Consider the following 12,773-nt stretch of genomic DNA (forward strand, 5'->3'; position numbering starts at 1 on the left):
ACTAGTATCTTGTTGAGAATTTTTGCATCTGTGTTCATCAGGGATATTGGTCTATAATTTTCCTTTTTGGTGGGATCTTTGTCTTTGTCTGTTTGGAATTAAGGTGATACTGACCTCATAAATCGAGTTTGGAAGTATTCTGTCCCTTTCTATATTTTGGAACAACTTTAGTAGAATAGGTATTGTTGCTTCTTTAAATGTTTGATAGCATTCCCCTGGGAAGCGATCTGGCCCTTGACTTCTGTGTCTTGGGAGGTTTTTGATTACTGCTTCAATTCCCTCCCTGATTATTGCCTGTTCAGGTTTTCTATTTCTTCCTGTTCCAGTTTTGGTAATTTGTGGCTTTCCAGAAATGTGTCCTTTTCTTCTAGATTACCTAATTTATTGGCGTATAGCTGCTCATAATACATTTTTTTAATCGTTTGTATTTCCTTGGTATTGGATGAGATCTCTTCTCTTTCATTCATGATTTTATTAATATGAGTTTTTTTCTCTTTTTTAATTAGGCTGGCTAATGGTTTATCTATCTTATTAATTCTTTCAAAGAATTGATCTGTTCTAAAGTTTTTCTGGACCCTATTTCATTGAGTTCTGCTCGAATCTTTATTAACCCTCTTCTTCTGCTTGATGTAGGTTTTATTTGCTATTCTTTATCCAGTTCCTTTAGGTATGAGGTTAGCTTGTGTAGCTGAGGGTTTTTTTCCAATTTGGGGGGGTTGTGTGTATTGTGATATATTTCTCTCCTTGAACTGTTTTTGTGTTCACAAAGATTTTGAACAGTTGTATCTTCATTTTCATTAGTTTCCATGAATGCTTTTAATTCTTCTCTGTTTGGTTTACCCATTCATCTTTTAGCAGGATTATCTTTAACCTCCACATGTTTGAGTTTCTTCCAAATTTCTTCTTATGATTTCATTCTAGTTTCAAAGCATTATGGTCTGAAAATATGCAGGGACAGTCTCAATCTTTTGGTATCAGTTAAGACCTGATTTGTGACCCAGTATGTGGTCTATTTTGGAGAAAGTTCCATGTGCACTCGAGAAGAATGTGTATTCAATTGTGTTTAGATGTAAAGTTCTATAAATATCTGTAAAATCCATCTGGTCCAGTGTATCATTTAAAGCTCTTTTTTTCTTTGAAGATGCTGTGCTTAGAATATCTGTCATTTGCAGAAAGTGTCGTATTGAAATCTCCCAGTATTAGTGTATTATTATCTAAGTATGTCTTTACCTTGGTTATTAATTGATTGATACACTTGGTAGCTCCCACATTAGAGGCATAAATATTCATGATTTATAGGTCCTCTTGTTGGATAGATCCTTTAAGTATGATATAGTGTCCCTCTTCATCTCTTACTACAGTCTTTGGGATAAACTTTATCTGATATGAGGGATTGCTACCCCAGCTTTCTTTTGAGGACCATTTGAATGGTAAATGGTTCTCCAACCTTTCATTTTCAGGCTGGAGGTTTCTTTATGTCTAAAATGAATCTCTTATAGATTGCAAAAGGATGGGTCTTGCTTTTTTATACAGTCTGAAACCCTGTGTCTTTTGATAGGTTCATTAAGCCATTCAAGTTCAGAGTAACTATTAAAAGACATGAATATAGTGTCATTGTAATACCTATTCAGTCCCTGTTTTTGTGGATTATTTCTTTGGACTTCCTCTTTCTTTTACAGAGTCCCCCTTAGTATTTCTTGTAGATCTGGTTTGGTGGTCCCATGTTCTTTCAGATCTGCCTATCTTGGAAGCTCTTTATGTCTCCTTCCATTCTGAATGAGAGCCTTGCTGGATAAAGTATTCTTGGCTGCAGGTTCTTTTCATTTAGGACCCTGAATATATCCTGCCAGCCCTTTCTGGCCTGCCAGGTCTCTGTGGAGAGGTCTGCTTTTAATCTAATATTTCTCCCCATATAAGTTAGGAATCTCTCGTCTCTTGCTGCTTTAAGGATCTTCTCTTTATCTTTGGAATTTGCAAGTTTCACTATTAAATGTCGAGGTGTTGAATGGTTTTTATTGATTTTAGAGGGGTAACTCTCTATCTCCTGGATCTGAATGCCTGTTTCCCTCCCCAAATTAGGGAAGTTCTCAGCTCTGATTTGTTCAAGTATGCTTTCTGGCACTATATCCCTCTCGACACTCTCTGGAACCTTAATCACATGTAGGTTTTTCCTACAGGGCTATCATTTATTTCCTTTAACTTTCCTCATGGTCTTTAATTGTTTTTATCTTTTTTCTCCAGCTTCCTTCCTTGCCATCAACTTGTCTTCTATGTCACTCACTTTTTCTTCCATCTCATTAACCTTCATCGTTAGGATCTCTGGTTTGGATTGCATCTCATTTAATTGATTTTTAATTTCAGCCTGATTAGATCTAAATTCTGCAGTCATGAAGCTTTTGATTCCTTTATGCTTTTTTCCAGAGCCACCAATAGCTTTATAATTGTGCTTCTGAATTGGCTCTCTGACATTGAATTATAATCCAAATTCTGTAACTCTGTGGCAAAGAGTACTGTTTCTGATTCTCTCCTTTATGGTGAGTTCTTCCTTCTAGTCATTTTGCTCAGCAGAGTGGCTGTATGAGTGGGCTGAGTCCAGAATATCAACCATGACTGAAGTAAATTTCACTCTAGATGATTCTGCCAAGTTCAGAGACCAGAAATTGAAAAGAAAGACCAGAACAAAATAGAACAAAGCACCACTAAAGTGAAAAATTTTAAAACAAAGTTTTAAAAAGTAAAAGGCCTAGAACCCCAAAGAAGAAGAAAGAAAAAAAAGGAGAAGAGAAAAATAGAAGAGAAAAAGGCAAAAGTAAAGAGGAAAAGAAAAAAAAAGAAAAAAAGTTGAAGAAAAAAAAGGGTGGGGAAGCCTGGGAGATGGTGGTGATGAAGTTGTAGTGGAGGGAGAATGTAATCTACCTAAGGGATCCTAGAGGGTGATCCTCTTGGTTCTGAGTATATTAAGTTCTGTATGTTAGAAGATGGTCAGTCCCAAATTTATATAAACCAGAAATACTTGTAGAGAGCCCTGTCATTGACCACCAAAACATAAATGAGGTTTAAAGAGGGGACAGAAAAAAAATAAATAAAAAAAATAAAGAGGGGACAGAATGGGAATGAAGAGAGAATATAATCTCAGAGAATGAACCAGCATGGTATACCACTTGTTTCTGGGTGCATGCTGGTCATGTTTTAGAAGGTGTTAACTTATGCCATTGTAGAGCAAATGAGGCAAAGAAAACAAACAAAACAAAACAAAACATATCTTGTATTCTCCCCAAAATTAGTTGAGTATGTTGAAGAGAATCTAGAAGTGGAAAATATATCTAAGACCTATAATTGCAGAAATATGAAAGTCAAAAAGAAAGAAACTTAAAAATGAAGAGGTAGTAAAATACTTTAAGGTGGGAAAAGAGAAAAAATTTTGGAAATTTATAGTCTGATATAAAAATGAGTTGTACTGGAAAAAGGAAAAAAAAAGGAGGGGTGCCCTCTGGTTCTATATACTGTAAATCCCTTGACTTCCCCTGGAGCTTTCCAGCGCTGTCTGGCCAAGAACCTATTCTTCCCGTCTTTCCAGCTGGTCTTCTGGCGGAGGGGCTGCTGTGCTGATTGTCAGGTGTGTGCACCTGGGGGAGCTGCCCCACCCCCACCCCACCCCACTCAGGGGTCAGTGGGAGCTGTTTGTCCTGTGAGTTCCCTGTTCCCTGGCAGCCCCGCTCTGTCCCAGGCACAGGGTGACACCAGGAGGGACAGCCACACTGGTGGCCACAGGCTCTCCAGCTCTGGAGTCAGCTCCCGCAGTAACTAGCGCAGCTCCCAGTCTGCACTGCTCCTAGGAATGCGGGGGCGCTGATCTGCACAGCTGGGGGCTCCCAATGGCAGGAGCATCCTCACTGTCCTGTGCCCTCCCCACCTCCGCCTGTCCTGGGGGGAGCGCAGGATCCTGGGCTGTGTCCCCCGGCGCCCTGGGATCTGGTGCCTGTGCTGCTGGAATAGTGCTCCCAGGCCGTGGCTTCCGAAGGCAGCAGGGCTCAGCCCCCTCCGCAGGACCTGCCACCTGACCCACCGGCTTGTCCCCAAGGCCCTGCTGGGCGGCTGCTCCAGCCCTTTACTGCGCTCGGCCGTCAGGATATGGCGCGCTCTCCCCTGGGGCACCTCCGCTGTTAGTGACCCCGGGAGACTGGAGGCTCCACTGCCCCTTCCTGCGGTTCTGCCCAGTTTCCCTGCGAGCACCTGTCTGTCTGGGAAGAATCCGCTGCGGATTTTTTAAAGTTCCTGCTTCCCCAGGCTGGGAAGCCTCCCCGAGGCTTTTGGCCCCCGGCCTTAGCCCAGCTCCCCACTTGATTCTTTATGTTATCTTTTTCCACCTTCCTACCTGCTAGAAGTGAAAGCCCTTCTCTCAGTCGTGTTCCGGCTGTTCTCTTTTAATCTCAGATCGAGGGCAGCCCCAGTGGTGCAGCGGTTTAGCGCTGCCTGCAGCCCACGGCCTGATCCTGGAGACCCCGGATGGAGTCCCACGTCGGGCTCCCTGCATGGAGCCTGCTTCTCCCTCTGCCTATGTGCTTCTCTCTCTCTCTGATTAAATAAATAAATCTTAAAAAAAAAAAATCTCAGGTCGAATTTATAGGTGTTCACCTCTGTGTATTTATGTTAGAAATACTTGTAAGACAGTAATCATAAATATTAAATAAGAATACATTTGCATCAAATTCAAGTATGATTTCAGTTTAAAATTAAACATATGTTTGAGTTCTTTTGTAAAATGTTAAAAATGGGTATGGCAGTATGATATCTCTCCCCATTCACTGAATCGACATTATATTTTTATTACACATTTCCATAACTACAAAATCATCTTTGAAAATCTCACTTCTTTAGATAAACAAAAAACAGCAGAAGACAGAAGTGCAAATGTACATGCAGAACATGGAAAGCCCACATGAGCCTACCAGCCCCTCTTTATTCCATTTTTGAATAGATTCCAGCTAAAACTCACAAGTTATCTACTAGCATCAGTTAGTTGCATTCAGAATTTTAAAGATATTTCTGCATTTCCCTCATATTGTCATTCCTCACACATTCCTTATCATTGCTTTTGTATACATTTTCTCACTGATATTCTTTTTTTTTTTAATCTATCTCCCAATCTCTTTCTGAAAGCTCTTACAATTGTGTATTTCTTATTCTCCAAAAGCTCACACTAATGTGTTTTGGTGTAGATTTTGCCATATTCATTGGGCTGGGCCCTAAGAGGAAATTTATTTGTAGATTCACATTCATAAGTACTCATAATATTTGCACATTCTGGTTTTAATCAATAATTGCTCATGGTTTTCTCTTTTTTTTAAATTTTGGACAGATATGAGTCAAATGCAGAACTTTGGCATTAATGTATTTTTCTAAAAATTGCTCTCCTGTTTATTTTTTCCTATTCTCTGAAGGTTTTCTTAACTTTTCTATGGATTCTTTCATTGATTCCATTTGTGTAATCACACACTTAGTATTTCCTAGAACTTTTTTCTACTCTCTTGACTGTTCTTTTTTGTTATAACATATTATTTCATGCATTATAGATTCAGTATATCTTATTATATATTTGAAGATAATGTACTGTTTTCTGAATATCATATTTTCTGAAATGAATATATTGACTTCATGGATTTTCTCTGCATAAACTCTGTGTTATTTGACTTGTGTATTTTGTATTGATTTGCTTCTTTTGCTTTCTCACACACTGAAAATTTTTGAAATTGTAGTTTCATTGACCCTTCTGGGCTCATGACTTGAAACTATCTATAAGAATTCTTTTTTTTTTTTTAAGATTTTTATTTATTTATTCATGAGAGACACAGAAAGAGAGAGGCAGAAGGAGAAGCAGGCTCCAAGCAGGGACCCCGATGTGGGACTCAATCCTGGGACTCCAGGATCACACCCTGAGCTGAAAGCAAGCACTTAACCGCTGAGCCACCCAGGCATCTCAAAACTATCTATTAAGAATTCTATATCGAGGGGGAAGAATTCTTCATTGGGGAATCATCTTTTGAAAAATGGATCACCACTGTTGTTTTCAATAGGTTATATTTTTAGGTTGTTGGGCTTTTTGAAGAGAAATGCCTTGCGGTTTATAATCCCTGCATTTTAGGAAGTTACCTGCATTGTGAACTGAGTAAGAGAAAGACTTTAAATTCCATTCAACATTAAGCTTTAATAACAGAAATCAGAATAGTTACTGCCTTGAGTTGAGGATGGGATGGAAAGCGAAATGTGGAAATTATATGAGGTTATGGAATTGTTTTATATCTTGATCTGAGTGGAGGTTTTGTGTCTATATAGATATGTAAAAACTTCCTAAATTGTATAATTAATATTTACGTGGATTAAACGTACAAAAGTAAAATATTGTTAAGATTGATTTCACTAACAATATATAAAGAAATCAAGATGATATTTCAGTTTTCAGTTAGAAATCCATCATAGTGTTCAGGCAGTGTAAGAGATAGCCACCTAGGGAAACACATGAAATCTGAGTGCCTGGCCTCCATACCCAACTCCTCAGGTGGATGACAAATACTGGGGAGAGGAGGATTTGAAGGAAGAGGGAAGACGCTGGAGAAGCTCTGCAAAAGAAAGCATAAAAAGAGGAACTTTAGAGTATTAAAGTTAAACATTCCACTCCCTGATCCCCTCTTCTCCTCACTTCCTGGGCCCAGTCACCTTATAACTACTGTGAATATTTCCAGCCAGTGTAATTCAGATGGAGAAATATAGAAATCTCACTGACTGGAGTATAGGTGCTACTTTATACCTCCAGATATTTCTAATCACAAACTTTTGGAATAAAAAACTAGAAAATGTTTGATAAGCAACCTCATTGTCAGATTGCCGTATCTCTTCTCTAGGGTAATGAAAATAAAGCCTCCTGGAAAGGTTTAGCATACAGAAAAGGGAAGGAAAAAGATTCACATCATAAATATGTCTTAACCACAATTGTGTGTCTTTGGCTTTAGGAGTTTCAAAGCAGGAGCTGATCTGTGCTATTTAATCATATTTTCATGTATATAGCATGTATCTTTAATCAAAGGAATGAAGATATTTCAAAGTAATATTAACAAAACATTTATTTTTAGATTAATAACCTATATGAACTAGATGTACAGCTTGATAAATACCATTATTTGTTTATTGCTTTGAGGTTTAAAAGCTCAATAATATTCTTCATGTATTTCTAAGCTTTCCTCTTGCTCCCTACTGGGTGTGCAAAGTGAAGAATGGAAATTAAAAAATTAAAACTTATAAATAATTGAATGTCTTATGTGATTTTAAAAATGCTTTGGTGTTAAATTTTGATGATTGTTATTAAACAAAATAACTTACACAAGTGCATTGTGAAATTGTTATTGTAATTCCATATTTGTTGCAATATCATTATCCCTATTTTTGGCATTGGTGTTAAAAATTTCTGCAGACATACTCAAAATAAAGCACATAGAATCATACCTACAGATTTATTCATAGAATAGTCATAAATCATATTCATAGGATTATAAGTTTTTAATGTCTATATTAACTTTATCCTGAATAAAAACACAAGCTCTCTAGAGCAGAGCAGATTGTTATTATTTACTTAGAGCACAAATCTCGGCATTGTTTCTCTATGTCTAATTCTTACCTCTAGGGTGACATGATGAATCCGGATATCATCTAAACATACAAGTTCTGTATTGTAAGCAACAAGCCATTCCAAAGTAATTTTTTTTCTGTACAGAGAAAGAGGCAGCTGTCCCTCTTCCCCATATGAGAAAGTTTCCTTTGAATCATAGTGGGAAGGATTCTTGTTTTCTTACTCTACCTCATTGGTATATAAATAAATCTCCCCAGGGGAAAGATAGGATCAGAGTTACCAACTTCGGAGCTAAAGAATATAACCACAGGGACTCAGCACTCCTTGGAATGTAAATGTGTATCTTTGAGGAGGTAACATCTCTGGAGTTCTCTAACTGTATTATCAGTCCTAAAGGATCTCCCAAGACTTGTTTTTAGCATAGGTTTCAAGTTACAGTAAGGATTGCACAGAATAACTGCAGAAAGTTGAAAATATTTTCTCTGTAGTTCTATATCTATATATACATATATATAGTTTCTCTGTAGATTTCTAAAGTCATATTGCCATGAGTAAAATTTAGAAATTTATGAAGAAAAACAAATTTAATTTAATGGGTGCTATGATGGTCTTGGCATTAGGTATAATTATTAGGATGAGAGGTAATGGAAAGAGTAAGAAACATAATTATTATAATCAAAATTAAACATTTTTAGATTCTGCTTTATAATTACAAAATAAGTGTTCTGAGCATTATCTTTGCCCTTGAAAACAATACTAGTAATTAGGCAGGTATTAGTAATATATCATTGAAATTTGATTCACAGGGATGCCTCGGTGGCTCGGTGGTTGAGCGTCTACTTTAGGCTTAGGGCGCGATTCCAGGGTCCTGGGATCGAGTCTTGCATCGAGCTCCCTGAAGAGAACCTGCTTCTCCCTCTGCTTGTGTCTCTGCCTCTCACTGTGTCTCTCATGAATATATATATAATATATATATATAATATATATATTATATACATATAAAATCTTAAAAAAAAAAGGAAATTTGATTCACAGACCAGTTAACTTCTGCCAGTGGAAACTGTTTAAATGGGACACATGACACTAGGCTTCCCAGGTATCATTCAGTGTTCTTTGACTATATCATGTTTCTCTGAAGATGTTAATGGATATCATCTTCTAATTAGCCCAGTAAGTTACAAAGATAGATAGATGATAGATAGATAGATAGATAGATAGATAGATAGATAGATAGATAGATGATAGATAGATAGATAGATAGATAGATAGATAGATGATAGATAGATGATAGATAGATTATAGACAGACTATACATATGTGTATACATACATACGTAGATATCTACCCATATTAAAAGGAAAGGTAGTTAGGTAGATAGCGGAAATATTTTAGGAAATATAAGTAATATAATTAAGAACAAAATATTCCCTCAACCCAGAAATCCTCCCCACAAATTAGAGAAAGAAAACATTTTTATTATGGAGTGAGCATGAAACCAGACCGTGATATACATCCCAGGCAATCTGCTATGAGATGAAAAGACAAAAAGAAATAGCATCCTTTTATATACTTGAGCAGTATTTAACCATTTGTTAAATGTAATCCATCCTGAATTCACCTAGCAATTGGCTTTACACGAAAGAAAAACAAACTTCCATCTTTATAATGGAAGATAGTTTTGCATCTTGAAACAAGATGCCCACTGAAATCAGGCTCCTACCCTCCCACAGAAACTGGAAGATTGGGGTGCTGTCTCTCTTATTTATATTTCAGGTCCTTGAGAAAGACACTTCTGGATTATAAAGCTGGCAAAAGGCTCATTTAGTTTTTTGAAGGATTTAAATACATTTGAAAGAGATGAAGAAATAACAATTGCCAAGTTTTCTGAAGTAAATGCTCTAAGAGATAAAGAAGTCTCTTCTTTCATTTCAACATGGAGAATTAAGCCTGTTTCTAAATTTCTATAGTACATATATCAACAAAACAGACTTTAGTTTCAAAACTTTCCTGATGATGTTTTATCTATTTGTATAAAAAATAATTTGCTTTTTCTTTTTTTGCTTTTTGCACCATGCATGATCTTTTTCACATTCTTATTAAATACCCATCTCTTCACTAAAATGCTTGTGAGACATAAATATAAACAAATCCAAGGGAGTAAATAACATTAAATTATAGTATTTCATATAAATATCTGAGCTAAATGATTGTGATAAATATGTGCTAAATGATTGTGATAACAAGTTCTGGGCTCTGCATCAAATAAGATTATTAATTTAGTGTTACGTTAGACTGCTTCTATTTATCTAAAGTTCAATAATATTAACTATGAAATTAAGATAAATATTACTTGTCATTGCACTAATATTATCAAAAGTAATACTCAGATAAATTTCAATGTGTATATTTAAAAACCTGCTGAAACAATTATTTTTATACTCATCAGCTGTATCTTTTCATTTAGTAGAGATAATAACTAGAGAATTTGGATCAATTTATAATTTAGTTGGGCTGGAATATTTACACATATCATGTAGTACATCATTATACCTGCTGATGCAGCAATGAAAAATTTAACTTTTTTATTGAGAGAACATACAATATTTAGTTGTAGCAGTTGATTTAAAGATAAGGATCTACTGTCTCTTGTAAGCACAGATAATATTAAAAACAGGAAGCATAAATTAAAATTAAGACTTAATTTTCCATGTTGAAAATGAGGGAAGATGCTCCTCTCCTCCTTTTTTCTTGGACCATATATTTTAGATTTTAATATTGTAAGTATTTCATCCTTTCTTGAAGATTTATATGTAAATCCCTTCCTTTTGCCAGCTTTATGATCCAGGAGAGTCTTTCTCAAGGGCCTGGGTTCCATTTCTTTAAAATATAAACATCAAGGTAGATAACATCTCTATTTCCCAGTTTTTATGGGAGAGTATGAGCCTATAACTTCAGTGTGTATTTTATGCCAAGTTGCAAAACTACCTCCTTCTCATAAAGATAGAATAAGTTTATTATTCATTTGTGTAAAGCCAATTACCAAGTGATTTTAGAATGAACTACATGTAACACGTGGTGCTGTCAAGTCCTCTTGAGGATTAGTCATTTATCTCAAGAACATGTTATGTAATGGGTTGTGTCTGCTTGACTTTCAGTTTCACCCACACACTGAAAGTAAACATTTTCAGAGATATTTCATCAAAAAATTACATTTCTCAACAGATGGAAGATGCTATGCTATTAAAATTGAAATATACCAGAATATCGTTAGATGTATGATGTTATTGAAAAGTGTAGGGATAAAAGGACTTAAAGGAAATCCTTATTGATAGAGAAATTCTCATCTGAATAAAATTCATACTTAAATGAAAGAAGTTATGGGCTTTTATACTTTCAAGTGTTTTGCAGTGTGACTAGGATTCAAAGATATAGCAATATGTTTAGCTTAATAGAATTCTTATTTAATTTTTCACATATATGTATACATCCACACACACTGCCCTGATCTACAAATACAAATGACATTGTCATTCAGGAAGACCATGAATTCTGTGATTTTTAACACATTTTTATTCATATCATGCTTAGCTGGTACTGTACGTGCAAAATGATGCTAAATTTTAAAAATTATTTCCATTTATGCAACCAATGGGCAATATTCAGGGCAGCCTTAGACATATGTATCAATGAGAAGAAGAAAAACTAGTTTTGAAAAAAACAAAGGATGAGACCAATAAAGCCTAAGATGAGGAAGACAGAAGCAAACAAAATGTGTAAGAGACCCTGTTTATTTAAACAATAAATATGCGTTTGTGTGTTCAGAGAACATGACTGTATGTGTAAAGGAAATATGTCCATGTTCTATTTTCCCCGTATTAGAATACTTGGTTTTCTATTAGACTGGATTCTCCAGAGAACTGTGTGTGTGTGTGTGTGTGTGTGTGTGTGTAAGTATGTGTGTAATGTTTTATATAGAGAGTGTCCATGAAGTTATGACAACCCAGCCAAATACAGTTGACACTCTAAAGAGAGAGAGAGAGGATGTAGGGGGAGATTTGTTATAAGGAGTTGGTTCACATGATTGTGGAGGCCAGAAAGTCTTAACATCTGCAGATGGGAAGCTGGAGACCCAGGGGAGTCGATGGTATAGTTCCCATTAGAATCTGAAGGCCTGAGGGATCCCTGGGTGGCGCAGCGGTTTAGCGCCTGCCTTTGGCCCAGGGCGTGATCCTGGAGACCCAGGATCGAATCCCACGTCGGGCTCCCGGTGCATGGAGCCTGCTTCTCCCTCTGCCTGTGTCTCTGCCTCTCTCTCTCTCTCTCTCTCTCTCTCTCTCTCTCTCTGTGACTATCATAAATAAATAAAAATTAAAAAAAATATTAAAAAAAAAAAAAAAGAATCTGAAGGCCTGAGAAGCAGGAGAGCCAATGATGTGTAAGTCCCAGTTTGAGTCCAATCTGAAGGCCAAGAGAGGACTGATGACCCAGCTTGAAAATAAGCAGAGAAAGCAAATTCTCCTTTTCTGAGACTTTTAAGGTCTTCAGTCAATTGAATGAGGCCCACTTGCATTGGGAAAGGTAATCTACTTTACCCAAAATTAATCTCATTTAGAAACACCCTCACAGACACACACAGACTAATGTTTAGCCAAAAATCTGGGTACTCTGTGGCCCATCAAGTTGAAATATAAAATCAACTGTAAAATGTGCCACTGAGTGTGATAAGCCTAATATATTCTAAGTCATGTCTCAGACTGAGCTCCTACTGAGCTTCCTACTGAGCTCATATGTAATAGACCTATGATGTTCTACAACCATCCCTTCATTTGGGAAAGTAGGTTTTCCATCTGCTCCAAGATCACATATCTAATGACAGGATTGAATCTAAAGAAGGGAAGGAAAAGACAATCCATCTGAAGTCCAGAGGAGATTGCTACTTGGTTTCTTATTTTTTTAATTTTATAATGGACAGTTAATTAATTGCATTTTAAAACATTGTGAATGCTTTAAAAAAGAAAAATGCAGAATAACAGAATCCTTTAAATTCCATATATGATGTTTATAGTTTTTTCTTTAGCATAATAAAACTTGCATGCTTTTCTGTATAGTAAGTTTAAGTGAGGGCACTCATGTTGATAGCATATAGCCCTTT

At 36.3% G+C, this 12,773-nt stretch overlaps 2 long non-coding RNA genes across 6 annotated transcripts in view; one reads left to right on the forward strand and one right to left on the reverse strand.

The window, feature by feature from the left end:
- LOC102155655 overlaps positions 1 to 12,773 on the forward strand; it is a 276,612-nt gene that overhangs the window by 185,073 nt on the left and 78,766 nt on the right. The window lies entirely within an intron of this gene.
- LOC111091638 overlaps positions 6,084 to 12,773 on the reverse strand; it is a 98,519-nt gene continuing 91,829 nt past the window's right edge. Inside the window, exon 4 of the long non-coding RNA XR_005376351.1 lies at positions 6,084 to 6,617. This is a non-coding gene — a long non-coding RNA (uncharacterized LOC111091638). The remainder of the gene's footprint in view (positions 6,618 to 12,773) is intronic.

Source organism: Canis lupus, chromosome 22 (assembly GCF_011100685.1).
Source record: "Canis lupus familiaris isolate Mischka breed German Shepherd chromosome 22, alternate assembly UU_Cfam_GSD_1.0, whole genome shotgun sequence".
Taxonomy (NCBI): Eukaryota; Metazoa; Chordata; class Mammalia; order Carnivora; family Canidae; genus Canis; species Canis lupus.